The following is a 24,148-nucleotide window of genomic DNA, read 5'->3' as shown; positions in this document are numbered from 1 at the left end:
ATTCACTTGGGGTAGTATTCATTAGTGTACATCATAGGGGAAAAACATTTCTTATTGGACAAATTTTGGTAGAGCCCTGCCGTTTGGTTCCTAGTGAATACGAGACCCAGGCTCCACGCTCAGTAGGCTTAAAGTATTGGAAACATTTCAGATAAAAAAAATATATAAAAAAATGAGTTGAATAATTCCTTATTCTAACATGTTTGGAAGCAAGACATTAACCACAGAAAAATTGTTTATTCTCACAAAGAAACTTTATGTTTTCAAGTATTCCAAAACTGTTAAATAAGTACAGGGTGTGTTCACGTGATATTTTTTTACATACTGGACATAAAAGCACTGCTCCGGTTTAAAGGTCTGTTTTTAAGTGTTTTTCCCCCACTAACCCACGCAACACTAAAAAATGTCTGCAAACGATTCACATTTCTTTCTTTCTTTTGTTTTGTTTGTTGTTGTTGTTATTGAATTTCATCAAATCAGAAATGTCGACAGCTGGCTATTGAACATAAGATCACACAGTACACCCGGAACAGTACAGAATGGAGAGTGACTGACGCCCATACAGAGGGAGGTACACGTATAGCCAGGGTTGTGTTCATTAGGGCACACAACACAAAATGTTTTGCAACAGAAGAAAAAAAAAGTGACAATTTCCTATTGGACAAGTCTAGGAAGCACCACCCCCCCCCCCCTTTTTGTGCCGAGATGAACACAACCCTTGTTTATCACTGTGATTCGCTGCTTGCTGGTGATATGAACAGTACAGGACAACAGAAAGTGGAGTTAACATTCATCTCAGTTGATCCCTTGATTAAATTTGGCAGTTCAGTACTTCCACACTTAAAAAGACTGGTTTCCCAGACAACAATTAAAGACTAAAAAAACACGGTCGATGGAGAATCTCTATTGAAATAGCTTGGTAGTTCGAGGCTCGTCTGAATGTGTCTGGGAAACCAGCCCTAAAATAACTCAAATAGAAAGACTATACAGAAAGACTTGGGGGTGGGGGGAGAGAGAGAAAGTGTTCCCGTAGTTACAGTTACCGAGGGACAACCTGCAGTTCTTCACCTTCTGATAATCATTTATTTTAACTAGGCCTTCAACAGATACCCCAAGAGTTGTTTGTAAGGCACCTAATACTGTTTGTGAAAATGACTATTTCGTTGGGGATAATATTCTATGAAGTTCTCATGTGTTCATTATGTATGATTTGGATCTAAGAAAAACAACAACTAAATACTCTAGTGAGTTTGAACTCGTTTTCCAGAACATGATTCAGTGTTTCTGTAACACGACTCCTGGTCTTCTTCGTGTTACTTCCTGATGACGCGTTTAAAAACAGCACACAGCGTACACGCCATGTATTTATTTAACTGATTAGTGTTTAAAACGTTAAACCACCCCTCGTGGCTAGACGGTATACAGCATGTGTTCTACGGAGGGCTAAAGTGTATGCAGGTTTTCGCTCCTCCACTTGTTCTCGATTGATGACTCAAGGTCACCAATTAGTAAGGAACTCCCCTCACCTGGTTGTCGAGGTCTTAAAAGGAACAACCAACAAAAACAGCAGACACTTTGGCCCTCCATGGAATGAGTTTGACACCCCTGGTATTCAACAACGGTAAAAAATTAAACGTTGCACGTTGGTGTCGGGTAGAATATTAGCATTTCAGCTAACTCCAACCCTTTTCCTAACCTTAACCTAATTCTCCTAACCTGCTAGGAAGTTCATTCTGTCCGTAGCTGTATACGATCTAGTCAAAAACCAATCAGAGGCTCCAGAAATCAGAAATGAAGCTTAAAAATCACCAAAATATTGGTCCATTTGTTGGCTTGTCAATGACCCATTACCCATCATTCTGTAAACAGTACTGTGTGAGCTTTAAACACAGCCAGGGTCAACGTTCTCTTAGAGAATAACAAAAACACAGCCAGGAGGACAGGAGGAGCAGGGTTGGACTCAATTCCATTTCAATTCAGACAAGGAAGCAAACAGATTCCAATTCCAATTCGGAATTCCTGTTTGTTTCCGGAATTGGAATCGAGCTCAACCCTGATGAGCAGCTGATAGAACCCACTATGATTCTAGTGTGTTGGTGGGACTGAGTTCATTCATGAGTTGATAGAAACCTGTCATCATTACGACAACTGAACGGATTGATCCCGATCAGAACGTTACTGGACCCATATCCCCATATAATATGGGTTTTTACAAAAAACTAAATTAAAAATAAAACAAAACAAAAAAAGTCTGGTTTGCCAACAGAATTTAGAATTGCGTACTGTGAGACAAAATCTAAAATAAAAAGTTCAATAAGTCTGTCTACGGGACAGAGGATAGTCACCATAATATCTGTACACCTTCGACAATATTCATGATCATTATGAATATTAATCATGACAGAAGTGCATTCACTTTTCATTTATACAAACATCTTCCTTCTGATTTGCTTTGTTTTTTTTGTTGCAACTTTTGAAGTTTTTTTTTTTTTAAATGACTGTACTTCTTTAAACATCATCAACACAACAGTTGATTAGTGAGTCAAGTGTCTTCTGTACATGTAAAGGTGGAGTGATGGACTGTGTCCCAAAATGGCACCCTATTCCCTACCTAGTGTCCTGCTATTTACCACATACAAAGTAGTGCACTGCATAGGGAACGGTTTGCCATTTGGGACGCAGATATGAACTCCATTCAGAGAGCTTATCAGGCGTTGAGCCTCAGAGACTGGTCCTCTCTCCTCCGGGATGAGATATCGATGTCTATTGAGTCTTTCCCCACAATGAGACGCAACCGTTTCGCCGGCGGGAGTGGAATGAAATCGTCCTCAAACTCATCGTCAAAGTAGTCATCGTCGTCATCCTCCTCCTCTTCCTCATCATCATCAGACGAAGACTCATCTACCACAATGTTTCGTATCCTGTGCCCCCCGTGGCTCCCACCATTCCTGGCTTCCAGGCTGAAGGCCCCACCACCCAGACCGCAGCCCTCCGTGTCCCCCTGTTGTCGGTGTGCGTCTGGGCCCGTCCGTCATCCTCCCTCTTCAGCTGGATCTTCAGCTTGGTGGAGCTGCTGGTGCTGTGGAGCCCGGGAGGCCCAAACCCGTTCAGCTTGGACACGTGGTAGGAGCTGCAGGAACTGCCCTTCTCCCTGTCCTGAGACGGGTCCTTCCTGAACATAATGCTGATCTTGGACGTTGACGAGGAGGAAGATGACGAAGAGGAGTTGACCGGGGGTTGGGCGGAAGGCTGCGGCGTGGTGGTGGTGCTGCTAGCCTGCTGCTGCGTGCTGATTGGCTCGCTGGGCTCGTTGGTCTTGCTGCTGCTGCTGTCTCTGCGCCGGCGGAGCGTCAGTTTGGGGATCCCTCCGCTGTTCTCCAGGATCAGCTGGGCGTCGTAGCGTGTGATCCTCTGTTTCTTCTTCTCTTTGCTCTGCCCCCTGTCCCCCTGTGGCTCCGGTAACCTCCCTTCCCTTTATGCCGACGCCCTTTCTCCCTCCCCTTGTTCCTGTTCCTGTCCTCCCCCCGCTCCCTCCGGAGGGGCTCCCTCCCATTGTTCCTGTTCCTGTCCTCCCCCCGCTCCCTCCGGAGGGGCTCACTCCCCCTGTCCTCCCCCCGCTCCCTCCGGAGGGGCTCGCTCCCCTTGTCCCTGTCCTCCCCCCGCTCCCTCCCCTTGTCCCTGTCCTCCCCCCGCTCCCTCCCCTTGTCCCTGTCCTCCCTCCGGAGGGGCTCGCTCCCCCTGTCCTCCCCCCGCTCCCTCCCCTTGTCCCTGTCCCTGTCCTCCCTCCGGAGGGGCTCGCTCCCCCTGTCCTCCCCCCGCTCCCTCCGGAGGGCCTCGCTCCCATTGTAGTCCCAGTGGCGCTCTGGGACAGAGAGGCCCAGCAGCATCTTGTCGCAGTCTGCCGTGTCAGCAGTACTGTGGTGGTGATGGGGATGTTGGGAGGAAGCCACCGGGGCCACCGCTACCGGCGGGAACAGCTCGCCGTACGACGAGTCCTCGCGCTTTATCGTCCGTTCGGGCCGGAGCTGGGTGAGCTGGCTGCGTCTGGTACAGACCCCTCTGCTCGAGTAGCCAGCACCCAGACCTCCGCCCAGCTCCGAGCCCAACCCGTGACCCAGGTACTGCTCCAGGTCAGCAGGCTCCGTTTTAATCTCCAACCCTCCAGGGACGGTGCCGTGGCCCTCCAGGCCCCCAGGCTCCAGTTTAACCCCAGCTGACCCGGCGTCCTGGACCTTTACCAGGGTCCTGGTGGACCTGCGAGTCCTGTAAGTGCAAGGCTGGCTCTGGCTGCCCTCGCAGACTGCCGGGGTGTTGTTCTCCTTGGCCGCATGGCGGGTCAGACACCCCCGCTGGCCCAGTGCTGTCTGGACTGGTCCCTGTGCATCCTTCTCCTTCTTCACAGACACGCCCGCCTTACACAGCGACAACGTCCTCGGCTCCCGGAGACCCAGGCGACCGGGCCCGGTGGTACCCAGCACCTCCCCTCGGGCCACCAACGCCGCAGCCGCTTTGGGCTCCGAACCTCTGCCCCTGCTGCATCTACTGCGCAACCGGACCTTGGAGAGCGAAGGCCTGGCGGGTTTGGATCGGAGTCTCTTTGGTATCCTGCCAGTGTTTCTGTGACTTGGTTTAGAAGGTGAGGTAGAGGTTAGTGCTCTGGAAAGAGACGGTCTGCTTTGAGTTCTGGTTCTGCTGAACTTCATATTGGAGGAAGTCTTTTTCCTTCCAGCTGAGGGGGGAGAGAAGAGTGGGAAACTAAACATCAGATCATTTCTAAATTCAATTTAAACGTCATTCTTGAATTAACTGTTAAAATTCGTTTTAGACATTTAAAAAAAAAAAAAAAAAAATCCCCATATTAAGCATAGAGAATTCTAACAATACAAGCAGGGGAGGAGATCCACCGAAAACCACAAACTGAATGAACCCCAAACCTCAGCCCTAATTTCAACCCTGGTTTCAAGCTGTTCTTACACGTGTGTGTGTTTGGTATGTCCTGAGAGTCTACGTCGGTGTGGGAGCCCACAGAGTGGCTGTCGGAGCTCCTGCTGCCCTCTCCTGCCTCCATCTTCTTCAGCCGGTTCAGGCGCTTGTCCGTCTCCCGTAACCCGTACGTGCTGTTGATCACCGGAGCCTCCGCCGGGAGCCCAGCTTTGGATTTGAACGCGCCAGTGAGACGTCTGAACAACAACAACAAACAACGGACCAGTAAAGTTCACAACATGTGCCTTGGGTAACACCTTGTTTTCATATTCCTCCAGCCATATGAATAAACACTGCTTATTAAAAAAAGTGTATGTTTTTTGGGGGGATTTAATTGTGCCATTAAGTCGCATCACCTCAAATGATGTACAAAAAAAAAAAGGAGAGAAGGAAAACCAACAGATTTTTGTTGAAAATGGACGTCAAGACCATACGTACCGTTCACACGTGTAGCATTCACAATATTCGTTGTTCTCCCCGAAGAATCCGTCGCCGTAGTAACAGGAGATCTCCTCTCCCGGTTCGATGTCCCTTAGCACCTTGACACAGGCCGTGTCACGCCCGTCGACACAAACTGGAACACACCAAGACACTCATTTAACACCATCAGCCATCCAGACACACAACTAAAACGGTTAGATACTCATTTAACACCTTCAGCCATCTAGACACACAACTAAAACGGTTAGACACTCATTTATCATCATCAGCCATCTAGACACACAACTAAAACGGTTAGAGATTCATTTAACACCATCAGCCATCTAGACACACAACTAAAACGGTTAGAGATTCATTTAACACCATCAGCCATCGAGACACAACTAAAACGGTTAGAGATTCATTTAACACCATCAGCCATCTAGACACACAACTAAAATTGTTAGAGATTAATTTAACACCTTCAGCCATCTTGATACACAACTAAAACGGTTAGAGACTCATTTAACACCATCAGCCATCTAGACACACAACTAAAACGGTTAGAGATTCATTTAACACCATCAGCCATCTAGACACACAACTAAAACGGTTAGAGATTCATTTAACACCATCAGCCATCTAGACACACAACTAAAACGGTTAGAGATTCATTTAACACCATCAGCCGTCTAGACACACAACTAAAACGGTTAGAGATTCATTTAACACCATCAGCCATCTAGACACACAACTAAAACGGTTAGAGATTCATTTAACACCATCAGCCATCTAGACACACAACTAAAACGGTTAGAGATTAATTTAACACCATCAGCCATCTAGACACACAACTAAAACGGTTAGAGATTCATTTAACACCATCGGCCATCTAGACACACAACTAAAATGGTTAGAGATTCATTTAACACCATCAGCCATCTAGACACACAACTAAAACGGTTAGAGACCAGAATCGGAATTTACAACAAGTCTGAGAATATGTGCTGATCTAGGATCAGTTTAGCCTTTTAGATGACTGCTGTTACTGTTTATTATCTATATATAGTCACTTTACCCCTACCTACACTGATGTTACTGTCTGTTTATTATCTATATATAGTCACTTTACCCCTACCTACACTGATGTTACTGTCTGTTTATTATCTATATATAGTCACTTTACCCCTACCTACACTGATGTTACTGTTTATTATCTATACATAGTCACTTTACCCCTACCTACACTGATGTTACTGTCTGTTTATTATCTATATATAGTCACTTTACCCCTACCTACACTGATGTTACTGTTTATTATCTATATATAGTCACTTTACCCCTACCTACACTGATGTTACTGTTTATTATCTATATATAGTCACTTTACCCCTACCTACACTGATGTTACTGTTTATTATCTATATATAGTCACTTTACCCCTACCTACACTGATGTTACTGTTTATTATCTATATATAGTCACTTTACCCCTACCTACACTGATGTTACTGTTTATTATCTATATATAGTCACTTTACCCCTACCTACACTGATGTTACTGTTTATTATCTATATATAGTCACTTTACCCCTACCTACATGTACAAATGACCTTGACTAACCTGTACCCTCCGCACACTGAATTGGTACCCATGTGTATAGCCTTGTTATTGTTATTTTTTCTTTAGTTTATTTTGTTAAAACTGCATTGTTGGTTCAGGGCTTATAATTAAGCATTTAACGCTAAGGTTGGCGCTGGGTACCGGTGCATTTAACGGCGCTGGGTAACGGTGCACTTAACGGCGCTGGGTAAAGGTGCATTTAACGGCGCTGGGTAACGGGGCATTTAACGGCGCTGGGTAACGGTGCATTTAACGGCGCTGGGTAACGGTGCATTTAACGGCGCTGGGTACCGGTGCATTTAACGGCGCTGGGTAACGGTGCATTTAACGGCGCTGGGTAACGGTGCATTTAACGGCGCTGGGAAACGGTTGTATTCGGAGCATATGACAAAATACAATTTGATGAATACGATAATATGGAGGAGAAGGACATGATCCTAAAATCCACACTTTATAAATATGGACCCTGAGGTCACCTTTAATCACAGGTGGGTAGCAGAAAACAAAAACTGAAGGGAACAATTCAAGCAAAGGAAAATAATTAAAAACTTTTAATGAAGTGAACATTTTCAGTCACATCTTTAATGTTTTACCAATCTTTTGTTGTCACCAAGAAAGAAAAAATTACAAATTAAAAATAATAATATATTTTATTGTATGTGTGTGAACCACCCTGTTTCTGCCATCTTAATCAATACACCAAGTGTATTGTGTTAACCTCATTCCACACCAAGGGTAGCAGCCTATTGTATTGAGCCCTGGGCTTCGTCACACTCACCAAGGGTAGCAGCCTATTGTATTGAGCCCTGGGCTTCGTCACACTCACCAAGGGTAGCAGCCTATTGTATTGAGCCCTGGGGGCTTCGTCACTCTCACCAAGGGTAGCAGCCTATTGTATTGAGCCCTGGGGGCTTCACTCTCACCAAGGGTTGCAGCCTATTGTATTGAGCCCTGGGGGCTTCATCACTCTCACCAAGGGTAGCAGCCTATTGTATTGAGCCCTGGGGGCTTCGTCACACTCACCAAGGGTAGCAGCCTATTGTATTGAGCCCTGGGCTTAGTCACTCTCACCAAGGGTAGCAGCCTATTGTATTGAGCCCTGGGCTTCGTCACACTCACCAAGGGTAGCAGCCTATTGTATTGAGCCCTGGGCTTCGTCACACTCACCAAGGGTAGCAGCCTATTGTATTGAGCCCTGGGGGCTTCACTCTCACCAAGGGTTGCAGCCTATTGTATTGAGCCCTGGGGGCTTCATCACTCTCACCAAGGGTAGCAGCCTATTGTATTGAGCCCTGGGGCTTCGTCACACTCACCAAGGGTAGCAGCCTATTGTATTGAGCCCTGGGGGCTTAAATCACTCTCACCAAGGGTACCAGCCTATTGTATTGAGCCCTGGGGCTTCATCACTCTCACCAAGGGTAGCAGCCTATTGTATTGAGCCCTGGGCTTAGTCACTCTCACCAAGGGTAGCAGCCTATTGTATTGAGCCCTGGGCTTCGTCACACTCACCTTGCAGTTTGGCCGGCAATCTGAAAAAACAAAGCAACACAGAAGATTAGGATCCCAGTTTCCTCACAGAGAGAGACTGCAGCATAACTTCAATTGTTCTTCTGGAACACTTGACAAAGGGTCACGCCCCAAACGGCACCCTGGTACTTATTTAGTGCACTACTTTGGACCAGGGTCTGATATTAAACACCTATTATTTGTTTCCGTGTTGGAGACGGACCCAAACATCCATTGTAACTGTCCAGCATAAATCTGTTCATTGTAACTACCCAGAATACATCTATCGGTAAACTCTATTTGGGAGTGCTGGCTGTATTTTTTTCATGTAAGTTGGTTTACTTGTTATATTTTGATTCATTTAAAATGTGGTGTAGTAATTTATACAGGTAAGTGAATGAAGATCCCATTGGTATTTCCAATGACAACCTGTACTGTGTTGGCAGTGGAGACTGTCGTACCGTGGTTGATGAAGGCTGCAGGCCCCAGCCACAGCTGAGCACAGTTCTTGCGTGTCGAGTACATGACACTGAAGTCATTCTCCCCGTGACGCAGCAACATGTTCTCCTCGCTCTCCGACAGCTCGGCGATGCAGCCCACCAAGTACTCAATCTTATCGTTCCTTTTCCTGAAGTACAAGAGAAAGAAAGAGAGAAATAAAGGAAGAGAAAGAAAGAAAGAGAAAGAAAGAAAGAGAAAGAAAGGAAGAGAAAGAAAGAAAGAGAAATAAAGGAAGAGAAATAAAGGAAGAGAAAGAGAGAAAGAAAGGAAGAGAAAGAAAGAGAAATAAAAGAGAGAAAGAAAGAAACAGAAAGAGAGAAAGAAAGAGAAATAAAGAAAAAGAAAGAAAAAGAAAAAGAGAAAGAAAGAGGAATAAAGAAAGAAAGAAAGAAAGAAATAAAGAAAGAAAGGAGAAAGAGAAAAAGATAGAAAGAAATGTCGATCCAAATAAGGGACGTGATCAATACGACACAGAAAATCAAGGACTAAAGAGCAAAGTGATTTTAGTGGTTTGAAAGAAGGTCGGTCCATTTCAACGACGACGACGTCAGAACAACAGGAAGTGTGACGGTCGGTCCATTTCAATGACGACGATGTCAGAACAACAGGAAGTGTGACGGTCGGTCCATTTCAATGACGACGATGATGTCAGAACAACAGGAAGTGTGACGGTCGGTCCATTTCAATGACGACGATGTCAGAACAACAGGAAGTGTGACGGTCGGTCCATTTCAATGACGACGATGATGTCAGAACAACAGGAAGTGTGGCGGTCGGTCCATTTCAACGACGGCGACGTCAGAACAACAGGAAGTGTGACGGTCGGTCCATTTCAATGACGACGATGTCAGAACAACAGGAAGTGTGACGGTCGGTCCATTTCAACGACGACGTCAGAACAACAGGATGTGTGACGGTCGGTCCATTTCAATGACGACGACGTCAGAACAACAGGAAGTGTGACGGTCGGTCCATTTCAACGACGACGACGTCAGAACAACAGGAAGTGTGACGGTCGGTCCATTTCAACGACGACGACGTCAGAACAACAGGAAGTGTGACGGTCGGTCCATTTCAACGACGACGATGTCAGAACAACAGGAAGTGTGACGGTCGGTCCATTTCAATGACGACGATGATGTCAGAACAACAGGAAGTGTGACGGTCGGTCCATTTCAATGACGACGATGATGTCAGAACAACAGGAAGTGTGACGGTCGGTCCATTTCAACGACGACGATGATGTCAGAACAACAGGAAGTGTGACGGTCGGTCCATTTCAACGACGACGATGATGTCAGAACAACAGGAAGTGTGACGGTCGGTCCATTTCAACGACGACGACGTCAGAACAACAGGAAGTGTGGCGGTCGGTCCATTTCAATGACGACGATGATGTCAGAACAACAGGAAGTGTGACTGTCGGTCCATTTCAATGACGACGATGATGTCAGAACAACAGGAAGTGTGAAGAAGAAGAAAAAAAAACAGCGTTCCTCACCATTCCTTTGTGGCCACGATCTTGGCTCCGTTCTGCTCCGAGGAGTAGCGGTTACACGGGAGAATCTCAAACCCACTGTCAGCCGCAAACATCCGCAGATACACAAACACCTGGAACAAAATGGAAAACAAACTAACAAGTTACAAGGAAAAGAAGGGACTGGATCTTGTGCATGACCAACCTAATAAAAGATATGTTGTTGGATCAGTTGATTGGTGCAGACTCTACTTCATTTAGTATTATTTATTGACCCTTGGTTTAACTAGTCAAGTCAGTTAAGAACAAATTCCTATTTTACAATGACGGCCTAGGCCGGGGCCAAACCCTCCCCTAACCTGAACGACGCCCGGGCCAAACCCTCCCTAACCTGAACGACTGCCGGGCCAAACCCTCCCCTAACCTGAACGACTGCCGGGCCAAACCCTCCCCTAACCTGAACGACGCCCGGGCCAAACCCTCCCTAACCTGAACGACGCCCGGGCCAAACCCTCCCCTAACCTGAACGACTGCCGGGCCAAACCCTCCCCTAACCTGAACGACGCCCGGGCCAAACCCTCCCCTAACCTGAACGACGCCCGGGCCAAACCCTCCCTAACCTGAACGACTGCCGGGCCAAACCCTCCCTAACCTGAACGACGCCCGGGCCAAACCCTCCCTAACCTGAACGACGCCCGGGCCAAACCCTCCCTAACCTGAACGACGCCCGGGCCAAACCCTCCCTAACCTGAACGACTGCCGGGCCAAACCCTCCCCTAACCTGAACGACTGCCGGGCCAAACCCTCCCCTAACCTGAACGACGCCCGGGCCAAACCCTCCCCTAACCTGAACGACGCCCGGGCCAAACCCTCCCTAACCTGAACGACGCCCGGGCCAAACCCTCCCCTAACCTGAACGACGCCCGGGCCAAACCCTCCCTAACCTGAACGACGCCCGGGCCAAACCCTCCCTAACCTGAACGACGCCCGGGCCAAACCCTCCCTAACCTGAACGACGCCCGGGCCAAACCCTCCCTAACCTGAACGACGCCCGGGCCAAACCCTCCCCAACCTGAACGACGCCCGGGCCAAACCCTCCCCTAACCTGAACGACGCCCGGGCCAAACCCTCCCCTAACCTGAACGACGCCCGGGCCAAACCCTCCCCTAACCTGAACGACGCCCGGGCCAAACCCTCCCTAACCTGAACGACGCCCGGGCCAAACCCTCCCCTAACCTGAACGACGCCCGGGCCAAACCCTCCCCTAACCTGAACGACGCCCGGGCCAAACCCTCCCCTAACCTGAACGAAGCCCGGGCCAAACCCTCCCCTAACCTGAACGACGCCGGGCCAAACCCTCCCCTAACCTGAACGACACCGGGCCAAACCCTCCCCTAACCTGAACGACGCCCGGACCAAACCCTCCCCTAACCTGAACGACGGCGGGCCAATTGTGAGCCGCCCCATTAGGACTCCCAATCGCGGCCGGTTGTGATGCAGCCTGGAATCGAACCAGGGTCTGTAGTGAGGCCTCTAGCACTGAGATTCAGTGCCTTAAACCTGCTGCGCTACTCGGGAGCCTTACATAATGACTATTCATCAGCCCAGCACCACATCAATAAGAGATGTTGCCTTACATAATGACTATTCATCAGCCCAGCACCACATCAATAAGAGAGATGTTACCTTACATAATGACTATTCATCAGCCCCACATCAATAAGAGAGATGTTGCCTTACATAATGACTATTCATCAGCCCAGCACCACATCAATAAGAGAGATGTTGCCTTACATAATGACTATTCATCAGCCCGGCACCACATCAATAAGAGAGATGTTACCTTACATAATGACTATTCATCAGCCCAGCACCACATCACTAAGAGATATGTTACCTTACATAATGACTATTCATCAGCCCAGCACCACATCAATAAGAGAGATGTTACCTTACATAATGACTATTCATCAGCCCAGCACCACATCAATAAGAGAGATGTTGCCTTACATAATGACTATTCATCAGCCCCCCATCAATAAGAGAGATGTGTTGCCTTACATAATGACTATTCATCAGCCCAGCACCCCATCAATAAGAGAGATGTGTTGCCTTACATAATGACTATTCATCAGCCCAGCACCACATCAATAAGAGAGATGTGTTGCCTTACATAATGACTATTCATCAGCCCAGCACCCCATCAATAAGAGAGATGTGTTGCCTTACATAATGACTATTCATCAGCCCAGCACCACATCAATAAGAGATGTGTTGCCTTACATAATGACTATTCATCAGCCCAGCACCACATCAATAAGAGAGATGTGTTGCCTTACATAATGACTATTCATCAGCCCCCCATCAATAAGAGAGATGTGTTGCCTTACATAATGACTATTCATCAGCCCAGCACCACATCAATAAGAGATGTGTTGCCTTACATAATGACTATTCATCAGCCCCCCATCAATAAGAGAGATGTGTTGCCTTACATAATGACTATTCATCAGCCCAGCACCACATCACTAAGAGATATGTTGCCTTACATAATGACTATTCATCAGCCCAGCACCACATCACTAAGAGATGTGTTGCCTTACATAATGACTATTCATCAGCCCAGCACCACATCAATAAGAGATGTGTTGCCTTACATAATGACTATTCATCAGCCCCCCATCAATAAGAGAGATGTGTTGCCTTACATAATGACTATTCATCAGCCCAGCACCACATCACTAAGAGAGATATGTTGCCTTACATAATGACTATTCATCAGCCCCCATCAATAAGAGATATGTTGCCTTACATAATGACTATTCATCAGCCCCCCATCAATAAGAGAGATGTGTTGCCTTACATAATGACTATTCATCAGCCCAGCACCACATCAATAAGAGATGTGTGGTTCACTATGAACCGTGCTACTTGTGGGAGTGCATCCCAAATGATATAGTGCACTACTTTTCACCAGAGTCCTGTATGTGACCTGGCATCGGGTGTCATGTGTGACTCTGTGGTGTTGTAATCTCACGTGCTGTTTGAAGAGCTTCTCCTGGGCTTTAGACTTGTGTAGGAAGTGGTGTCTGGACCAGTCTCCAGAGGTGAGTGCTCTGAAAGCCTTCTCCAGGTTGTCGTGCTTCTTGAACCGCTCGATAATCTCCTTCAGCTCTTCCTGTCTTCCCTTGATTGGTCGAAACCTGTCACGACATCACAGGTGTCGTCGATAACAACAAAACATTCCGGTTTCCAAATACCATTCATATTATCTAGCAAAGGTTCTAGAAGGAAGACTATAAAGTGAATGACACAACATTTCACAAACAAAAACATTTCCTGATCATTCTATAGTGCTCATTGTGAGTAACTGCAATTGATTCAATATCTGTACTGCTTTTCCAGACAGTAGCACTCTGACAGAGATGAGAGAGGAGGTCTAGACCTGGCTCAGTGATGAGAGAGGAGGAAGAGTTCTATACCTGGGTCCATATTCGCAAAGTGTCCCCGACTGCTGATCTAGGATCAGTTTGGCCTTTTAAATCCTATTGAATAAGAAACCTGGAACCTGATCCTAGACCAGCACTCCTACTTTGAGATGCTTTGTAAATACAGTTCGGGATATAGACAGGTTGCCTGGCAACACCACACAAATGATGCAGAGATATTCTGGGGAATTTTTAAAACGCACATTCTACTTAAAAAAACACATTAACATAATGATGTCCCCGCGCTGCGGAGAGACGAGGCCCGCCGCGCCGCGGAGAGACGAGGAGGAACATGCGGTGGCTGGATACTTACCTGTCACTCTGATCTTAAAGGGACAGTGTGAGATTTTGGGAAACTTACCCAGATGAACTCATGGACAACCATGTTTATGTCTCTGCATGCAGCTGGAAGGAAGTGGAAGGCTGTTTCAGGAGCCGTAGCTAACTAGTGTTAGCACAATGACTAGAACTCCATAGACATCCAGTCATTGAGCTAACGCTAGCTAGCAACCTTCAAACTGCACACAGACATAAAAATGATATCCATGAGTTTAATTGCCAAAATCTCACACTCTTTAAAATCAGTCTAGAGTTTAGCAGAGGAAGCATAGGTATTGGATGAGGATGAGGGTCAGAGTCAGGTTTAAGGTTAAGGTTAAGGCCCCAGACTGACCTGGTGTTCATCTTGTGTGTCTGGAAGCCCAGATACGGGTCGAGGATGAGGCTGGTGGTGAGGTCATCGTGCTCACACAGTTCCTTGGCGGTCATCCCAGAGGACGGGATACAGCGTCGCTCCGCCTCCAGGCTGGCCGCACTGAACCCTGGGAAAAACATGAGAGTAAATGAGTACGGTGAAGTTACCCCTAAGACCAGCGGTTCCCCACCTGTCCCATTCCGAGGAACACACAAATCAATATTTAAAAGCTCGAGGACACCATACTCAGAACCATTTTAACATGTCTTGGCGGTCATATTATGATTAACTATTTGCATTGTGAAGCGTAATGTAATATCGATTATAATACGATTAATACTCCCAACTGTAATTCATTTAAAAAAGAACAATAAAAAAAAATCATTTTGTAAAAATAAATAATTTAAATTGTGGACCACCGTGGACGTTCGTCAAATTATTATTGATTTATAAATGTTTTCTTCCACAAAATGAATAACAATTGGGAGTATAAAATAATAAAGAAATGTTACATTACTTTTCACAATGCGAACTGATGATAATAATAATGATAATAATGAATAATAATAATGATAATAATAATAAATTATAATAACAATAATGATAATAATAATGAATGATAATAATAAATGACAATAATAATAATGATAATAATGAATGAAAATAATAATAATAATGATAATAATAATAATGATGATCATTATTATTATCATTATTATAATAATGATGATAATAATACTAATGATAATAATAATGATGATAATAATAATGATGATAATAATGATAATAATAATAATAAGCCTTTCATTTGTTTCACTGCAAAAATGGACAACATTTGCCCGCCAATATATGTTGTTAACTTCTGTATGGGCAGGTGAGACGGTAGCATCCCAACATCCGGTGAAATTGCAGAGGGGCGAAATTCAAACTACAGAATTATAAATATTTAACTTTCATAAAATCACAAGTGTAATACATCAAAATAAAGCTTAACTTATTGTTAATCCGGCCGCTGTGTCAGATTTCAAAAAGGCTTTACGGCGAAAGCTCACCATCTGAGGACAGCTCCCAGTGTACAAAAGCATGAAAAACATATTTCAACCAGGCAGGTACGCCACGAAAATCAGAAATAGCGATATAATAAATGCGTGACCTTTGAAGATCTTCTTCTGTTGGCACTCCAAAAGGTCCCAGATACATCACAAATGGTCCTTTTGTTCGATAATGTCCTTCTTTATATGCATAAAAACTCAGTTTCGCTGGCGCGCTTCAGTCAATAATCCACCCAGTTTCACTCCATCAAAATGCATACAAAATGAATCCCAAACGTTACTAATAAACTTTTCCAAACAAGTCAAACAACGTTTATAAATCAAACCTTAGGTACCCTAATACGTCTATTAACAATACAAATTAAGACGGAGAATCGTTATTGTCTTTACCGGAGAAAAATACCAAAGAACGCGCTCTCTTCCACACGCTTGGAAACACTAAAGCCAAAATGGGAGCCACCTAGAAAAACTACCATTTCTGGCTCATTTTTTCCAAAAACCAGCATGAAACTCTTTCTAAAGGCAGCAGTTCCTAGGGCTTCCACTAGATGTCAACAATCTGCGAGGATTTCACCTTATAATAAAAGTGACAGCAATTGAAATCAGTGGTTGGTTGAACATATTTTTTGGGGTGGGGGGGGGGGATGTTTTGTCCTCAGGGTTTCGACCTGCCATATCAGTTCTGTTCTACTCACAGACATCATTTTAACAGTTTTAGAAACTTTAGAGTTTTTTTATCCAAATCTACCAATTATATGCGTATCCTAGCTGCTGGGCCTGGGTAACAGGCTGTTTACTTTGGGCACGCTTTTCATCCGGACATGAAAATACTGCCCCCTACCCAAGAGAGGTTAAAATGGTTCCGTGAATGGTGGAGCTTTTGACAGTGATTTGGTGTTCCCGGGAACGGAAAAAGGTTGGGGACTGCTCCCAAGACGCGAATCTTGTTGCATTTTCCCCACTATTGGTTAAGGTTCGGATAAGTGGGTCATTCCATAGCGAAACATTTTGCAACAGAAAGCTAAAAACCTGTGCTGTTATTGGACAGTATCAAGTACACAGTAGGCCTACGTACGGCTCTGTTTCAAAATGTTGTGTCCTAAATGAACTAGGCCCAGGGTCATTCACGAGGAAACAAACTGAAGCCAACGGACTGAAAATGGGACAGGATTACCTGTACGTGTCCAATAAGAAAGTTTTTTTGCTGCAAAATGTTTTCCCATTGTAAAATGTTTTGATACGGTGTACACTTATGAATATGACCCACATATGATAGAATATATTTCCAGTCCCAGTACTCACGGCGGCTACATCTCCTGCTGCCAGTCCCTGGTCGGAGAGAGCTCCTCTGTGGGTGTAGCTGCTGCTGGGAGCGGGTCTGGCTCTGGCTCACGGGCTGCTGCTCACTGGTGGAGTACCTGCTGCCATTCAACACCATGCTCTTGGATTGGCCCAGCCACTTCATGCCCACAAGCCCCCTGGTCCAGTTGCATTGAGTCTCTGAGTTGAGGGAGCACTCAGAGTGGGGAAGACTGGAAGCTAGGGGCTGTCACCTGGGGTGGGAAGAGGAATGGATGAAGGCCCGGTTAGAGACCACACACACACCATCATCCAGTCATACTGAAGACATGGTCTCCACCCTGAAGAGATGGGTGTGGGCCCGGTTAGAGACCACACACACACCATCATCCAGTCATACTGAAGACATGGTCTCCACCCTGAAGAGATGGGTGTGGGCCCGGTTAGAGACCACACACACACCATCATCCAGTCATACTGAAGACATGGTCTCCACCCTGAAGAGATGGGTGTGGGCCCGGTTAGAGACCACACACACACCATCTCATTACATCATCCAGTCATACTGAAGACATGGTCTCCACCCTGGGCCCGATCAAAGTGCCTACGTACCCATATTTTCAGTCCAAGCCAGCCCTAGCATTTTGGGGCCCCTATGAGAAATTGTTTCCCCCCCACCTTGCGAGCAAATCACTTTAGCCCCCCACCGGACAGCAGAGAAAAAAAATGTATTAAAAAATGAATTTCCTGCCATTCTACACATTTTGCCATGGGGCGAAGAGAAGATTTAGCAATTTTAGCAGAGTCAAAAACATGTAGTTTTACAGCTTATTTCCTTCAAATCTATATACTTTTCCACATGGTGGAGAGAAATGTTTGCAGTTTTTAATATGATATTTGAGTGAGAGAGAAACTAAAAATCAAAAGTGGTCGGTAATTCAACCATGATTACTACAAGTTTAGATAGCTAGCCGCTAGACTAACTTACGAATATAATTTGTTTTTTGCTGACAAGGGCTAATTGAGTGACTGTCAGTGAATGATATGAGAGAAACTGCTGATGCACAACCACATTTATAAATTGCAACTTGGCGAGGTGACGCTGCAACATGTCCCCTGTGCAACTAGAGGCGTCTTGATCTCCTTCACTCCACACAGAAACACATACAAAGCTCTCCCTCACCCACCATTTGGCCAAATATGACCATAACGATATCCTTCTGATTCCTGCTTACAAGGAAAATTTCAAAACAGGAGGTACCAGTGACGGAAGTGGTCCGATGAAGCGGTTGCTAAGCTACAGGACAATTCAAAACAGGAAGTACCAGTAAAGGAAGTGGTCCGATAAAGCGGTTGCTAAGCTACAGGACAATTCAAAACAGGAAGTACCAGTAACGGAAGTGGTCCGATAAAGCGGTTGCTAAACTACAGGACAATTCAAAACAGGAAGTACCAGTGACGGAAGTGGTCCGATGAAGCGGTTGCTAAGCTACAGGACAATTCAAAACAGGAAGTACCAGTGACGGAAGTGGTCCGATGAAGCGGTTGCTAAGCTACAGGACAGTTCAAAACAGGAAGTACCAGTGACGGAAGTGGTCCGATGAAGCGGTTGCTAAGCTACAGGACAATTCAAAACAGGAAGTACCAGTGACGGAAGTGGTCCGATGAAGCGGTTGCTAAGCTACAGGACAATTCAAAACAGGAAGTACCAGTGACGGAAGTGGTCCGATGAAGCGGTTGCTAAGCTACAGGACAGTTCAAAACAGGAAGTACCAGTGACGGAAGTGGTCCGATGAAGCGGTTGCTAAGCTACAGGACAATTCAAAACAGGAAGTACCAGTGACGGAAGTGGTCCGATGAAGCGGTTGCTAAGCTACAGGACAATTCAAAACAGGAAGTACCAGTGACGGAAGTGGTCCGATGAAGCGGTTGCTAAGCTACAGGACAGTTCAAAACAGGAAGTACCAGTGACGGAAGTGGTCCGATGAAGCGGTTGCTAAGCTACAGGACAGTTCAAAACAGGAGGTACCAGTGACGGAAGTGGTCCGATGAAGCGGTTGCTAAGCTACAGGACAGTTCAAAACAGGAGGTACCAGTGACGGAAGTGGTCCGATGAAGCGGTTGCTAAGCTACAGGACAATTCAAAACAGGAAGTACCAGTGACGGAAGTGGTCCGATGAAGCGGTTGCTAAGCTACAGGACAATTCAAAACAGGAAGTGTCTTCCTCCTCCCTGGGCCTGCTGTTTACACACAGCACCAAGAACCGGTCTTCCTCCTCCCTGGGCCTGCTGTTTATACACAGCACCAAGAACCGGTCTTCCTCCTCCATGGGCCTGCTGTTTACACACAGCACCAAGAACCTGTCTCCCTGCCTGTCTGTCTTCCTCCTCCCTGGGCCTGCTGTTTACACACAGCACCAAGAACCTGTCTCCTTCCTCCCTGGGCCTGCTGTTTACACACAGCACCAAGAACCTGTCTTCCTCCTCCCTGGGCCTGCTGTTTACACACAGCACCAAGAACCTGTCTTCCTCCTCCCTGGGCCTGCTGTTTACACACAGCACCAAGAACCTGTCTTCCTCCTCCCTGGGCCTGCTGTTTACACACAGCACCAAGAACCTGTCTTCCTGCCCGTCTGTCTTCCTCCTCCCTGGGCCTGCTGTTTACACACAGCACCAAGAACCTGCCTCCCTGCCCGTCTGTCTTCCTCCTCCCTGGGCCTGCTGTTTACACACAGCACCAAGAACCCGTCTTCCTCCTCCCTGGGCCTGCTGTTTACACACAGCACCAAGAACCTGTCTCCCTGCCTGTCTGTCTTCCTCCTCCCTGGGCCTGCTGTTTACACACAGCACCAAGAACCTGTCTTCCTCCTCCCTGGGCCTGCTGTTTACACACAGCACCAAGAACCTGTCTCCCTCCTCCCTGGGCCTGCTGTTTACACACAGCACCAAGAACCTGTCTCCCTCCTCCCTGGGCCTGCTGTTTACACAGCACCAAGAACCTGTCTCCCTCCTCCCTGGGCCTGCTGTTTACACACAGCACCAAGAACCTGTCTCCTTCCTCCCTGGGCCTGCTGTTTACACACAGCACCAAGAACCTGTCTCCTTCCTCCCTGGGCCTGCTGTTTACACACAGCACCAAGAACCTGTCACCCTGCCCGTCTGGCTTCCTCCTCCCTGGGCCTGCTGTTTACACACAGCACCAAGAACCTGTCTCCTTCCTCCCTGGGCCTGCTGTTTACACACAGCACCAAGAACCTGTCTCCTTCCTCCCTGGGCCTGCTGTTTACACACAGCACCAAGAACCTGTCTCCTTCCTCCCTGGGCCTGCTGTTTACACACAGCACCAAGAACCTGTCTCCTTCCTCCCTGGGCCTGCTGTTTACACACAGCACCAAGAACCTGTCTCCTTCCTCCCTGGGCCTGCTGTTTACACACAGCACCAAGAACCTGTCTCCTTCCTCCCTGGGCCTGCTGTTTACACACAGCACCAAGAACCTGTCTCCCTCCTCCCTGGGCCTGCTGTTTACACACAGCACCAAGAACCTGTCTCCCTCCTCCCTGGGCCTGCTGTTTACACACAGCACCAAGAACCTGTCTCCCTCCTCCCTGGGCCTGCTGTTTACACACAGCACCAAGAACCTGTCTCCTTCCTCCCTGGGCCTGCTGTTTACACACAGCACCAAGAACCTGTCTCCTTCCTCCCTGGGCCTGCTGTTTACACACAGCACCAAGAACCTGTCTCCCTCCTCCCTGGGCCTGCTGTTTACACACAGCACCAAGAACCTGTCTCCTTCCTCCCTGGGCCTGCTGTTTACACACAGCACCAAGAACCTGTCTCCTTCCTCCCTGGGCCTGCTGTTTACACACAGCACCAAGAACCTGTCTCCTTCCTCCCTGGGCCTGCTGTTTACACACAGCACCAAGAACCTGTCTCCTCCTCCCTGGGCCTGCTGTTTACACACAGCACCAAGAACCTGTCTCCTTCCTCCCTGGGCCTGCTGTTTACACACAGCACCAAGAACCTGTCTCCTTCCTCCCTGGGCCTGCTGTTTACACACAGCACCAAGAACCTGTCTCCTCCTCCCTGGGCCTGCTGTTTACACACAGCACCAAGAACCTGTCTTCCTCCTCCCTGGGCCTGCTGTTTACACACAGCACCAAGAACCTGTCTCCTTCCTCCCTGGGCCTGCTGTTTACACACAGCACCAAGAACCTGTCTCCTTCCTCCCTGGGCCTGCTGTTTACACACAGCACCAAGAACCTGCCTCCCTGCCCGTCTGTTTTCCTCCTCCCTGGGCCTGCTGTTTACACACAGCACCTGTCTGTCTCCCGCTTTTCTCACACTCTTTACCCTTTGTAGTGTGTGAAACTACACAATGTGCAGGTTCCTGCAAGACAATGTTATTACAGTACATTATTTCGATTGTAACAAATTCTGTATTTCCCCACACTTTACCCCAGCCAGGTGCAAATTGGGGGAGGGACACAACAAATAAATAGCTTTGCATGTGTGACTCCTTACCACAATCAATCAGTATGGCAAAAATAATCTCTGCTCAGAGGTCCTTAGAAACAATTTTCGCAGAGAGAGGAGCGTCTTCCACTTTGGAATGAGGATCATGTCTCTGTCAATTCAGAATCTAACAGTGAGTTGTAAGAAGAGGATGAGATTGACCCTCAGCCAGCCCCAGGGCCAGTCCCAGGACCAGGACCAGCCCCAGGGTCAGTCCCAGGACCAGGACCAGCCCCAGGGTCAGTCCCAGGACCGGCCCCAGGGTCAGGGTCAGTCCCAGGACTGGCCCCAGGGTCAGGGTCAGTCCCAGGACCAGGACCAGCCCCAGGGTCAGTCCCAGGACCAGCCCCAGGGTCAGTCCCAGGACCAGCCCCAGGGTCAGTCCCAGCCCCAGGGTCAGGACCGGCCCCAGGGTCAGTCCCAGGACCAGCCCCAGGGTCAGTCCCAGGACCAGCCCCAGGGTCAGTCCCAGCCCCAGGGTCAGGACCGGCCCCAGGGTCTGGACCGGCCCCAGGGTCTGGACCGGCCCCAGGACCAGCCCCAGGCCGTCAGCAACTAGCTCATCATCAGCCCGCAGGAGGAGAAATATGGACGTTAAAAGAAATGGTGAAATTGAACGGTGTTCTTGCCCAAGGAATGAGCCCCCCCACGACTGCCAACGGGAGGATGCAACCAGGGACGACGCGGACGGCGGTTACTCATTTCATACAAGTAGAGTAGGACATAAAGTCTTCTCTTCAACTGTTTATCCCAGACACCATACAGAAAATCATTCAGGACTGCACTAATTTGGGAGGGAAGGTGTGTTTTTGGAGCGAGATGGAAGGAGATGGACTCTGGGGTTCTTCTCCTTGTTGGTGTTTTCAGATCCAAATGGAGAATCCACAGAATCCCTGTGGGATGCAGAAACTGACAGAGAACTTTTCCGTGCAACAATGTCTCTGGAAAACTTCCTGATTATTTCCAGAATGATCCGTTTCAATAACCGAGACACCGGACCAGCTTGTAAGTGTATACGGAGAAGCCAGATGGAGGAGCCCCCGAGAAGAACCAAGGGGTGAGGGCTGTCCTGGACGGGACTCAGGGACTGGACGTTTAACATGTTTTACCATGCCACAAAGTAGCCTTGGCAAAATCCCACCATATCAAAGGAGGCAATTATTTTTTAGAAAGACTTCCATATGCCATTGAAACCAGTAGTGTATTGTTTTATAAAGACATCTACCATTGAAACCAGTAGACTATTGTTTTATAAAGACATCTACCATTGAAACCAGTAGTCTATTGTTTTATAAAGACATCTACCATTGAAACCAGTAGACTATTGTTTTATAAAGACATCTACCATTGAAACCAGTAGACTATTGTTTTATAAAGACATCTACCATTGAAACCAGTAGTCTATTGTTTTATAAAGACATCTACCATTGAAACCAGCAGTCTATTGTTCTATTAAGACATATCATTGAAACCAGTAGACTCTTTCTCTCATATTCTGTTGGTTTTCAACATTCTCTCATTGTCTGGTAGCCAGATGCCCATTCACCCATACCCTACTGCACTAATAATGTTAACAAATAATAGTTGATCAACATTTGAAGCTAAAACGTTCTGATCGTTTTATTTTTACGTAGCCTAGGCCTACTGGTTGTATGAATTTGTGATCTATCATCCCGGAGTCTGGTTGGGGCCATTTCTTTCTGGACAAGCTGACCAATAGAATAGAGCAACTTTTCTACAATGGGGGGGATGGTAGATTGACATAGCTTTCCCTGAGTCTTTCTTATAGACACACTGCCTAAGTAAATTGAATTAAATTGCCAAAATTACATAGCCTAATTAGCCTACTCCTGTCTGTACAGAACTAAATCAAATCATTTATATAAGCTACTAAAGCATGATTTGGCCACAGAGGGTCATTAGCTTCCCCTAGCCGTAATTAATATATTTTTTTTTAAATCACATTGCCTACAGTTGGAAGGAAAGGCAGCCCGCTTGGTAAATACCCTAATAGATGATTGAGTTGTGACAGTCAGTGTAAAGTAAAAGAAGGCCCAGCCAGGCATATCGCAACATTTATCAATACAATGGTGGGAAAACATAGTTTGGAAAGCAAAATGGCTACTGTTTTTAAAAGAAAGAAAATGAAAAGACGAACCTATCGTTTAGTTCTAAGCTTAATAGATGGGAACAACAGTAGGCCCACAGCCCATCTCCTAGCGGCAGTGTAGCCTAGCGGTTAGATCGTTGGACTAGTAACTGGAAGGTTGCAAGTTCAAACCCCGAGCTGACAAGGTACAAATCTGTCGTTCTGCCCCTGAACAGGCAGTTAACCCACTGTTCCTAGGCCGTCATTGAAAATAAGAATTTGTTCTTAACTGACTTGCCTAGTTAAAATAAAATAAGCACCAGTGGTGAGCATCGACCACATCCCCGGGTGAGTGCTCACCGAGCATTATTCACTACTCATCACTGTTGGGTCGGTGCCGTTTAAAAACGCTGTTTCATTAGATATACATTCATTCCCTCCTCCAGTTTAGACGTCGTATTCTACTCGTGTCTCCCCTTCCTCATAGGGCCATTATATGGACA

General features: G+C 46.8%; 1 pseudogene; it reads right to left on the bottom strand.

Moving 5' to 3' along the window:
- Positions 1–217: 217 nt before the first annotated feature.
- The window catches only part of LOC135531150 (histone-lysine N-methyltransferase KMT5B-like), a 37,615-nt pseudogene continuing 13,684 nt past the window's right edge, over positions 218–24,148 (bottom strand).

This window comes from Oncorhynchus masou, unplaced genomic scaffold (assembly GCF_036934945.1).
Source record: "Oncorhynchus masou masou isolate Uvic2021 unplaced genomic scaffold, UVic_Omas_1.1 unplaced_scaffold_1532, whole genome shotgun sequence".
NCBI lineage: Eukaryota > Metazoa > Chordata > Actinopteri > Salmoniformes > Salmonidae > Oncorhynchus > Oncorhynchus masou.
Note: the sequence above shows the minus strand (reverse complement) of the source record. Positions and strands in the feature narration are given on the sequence as shown.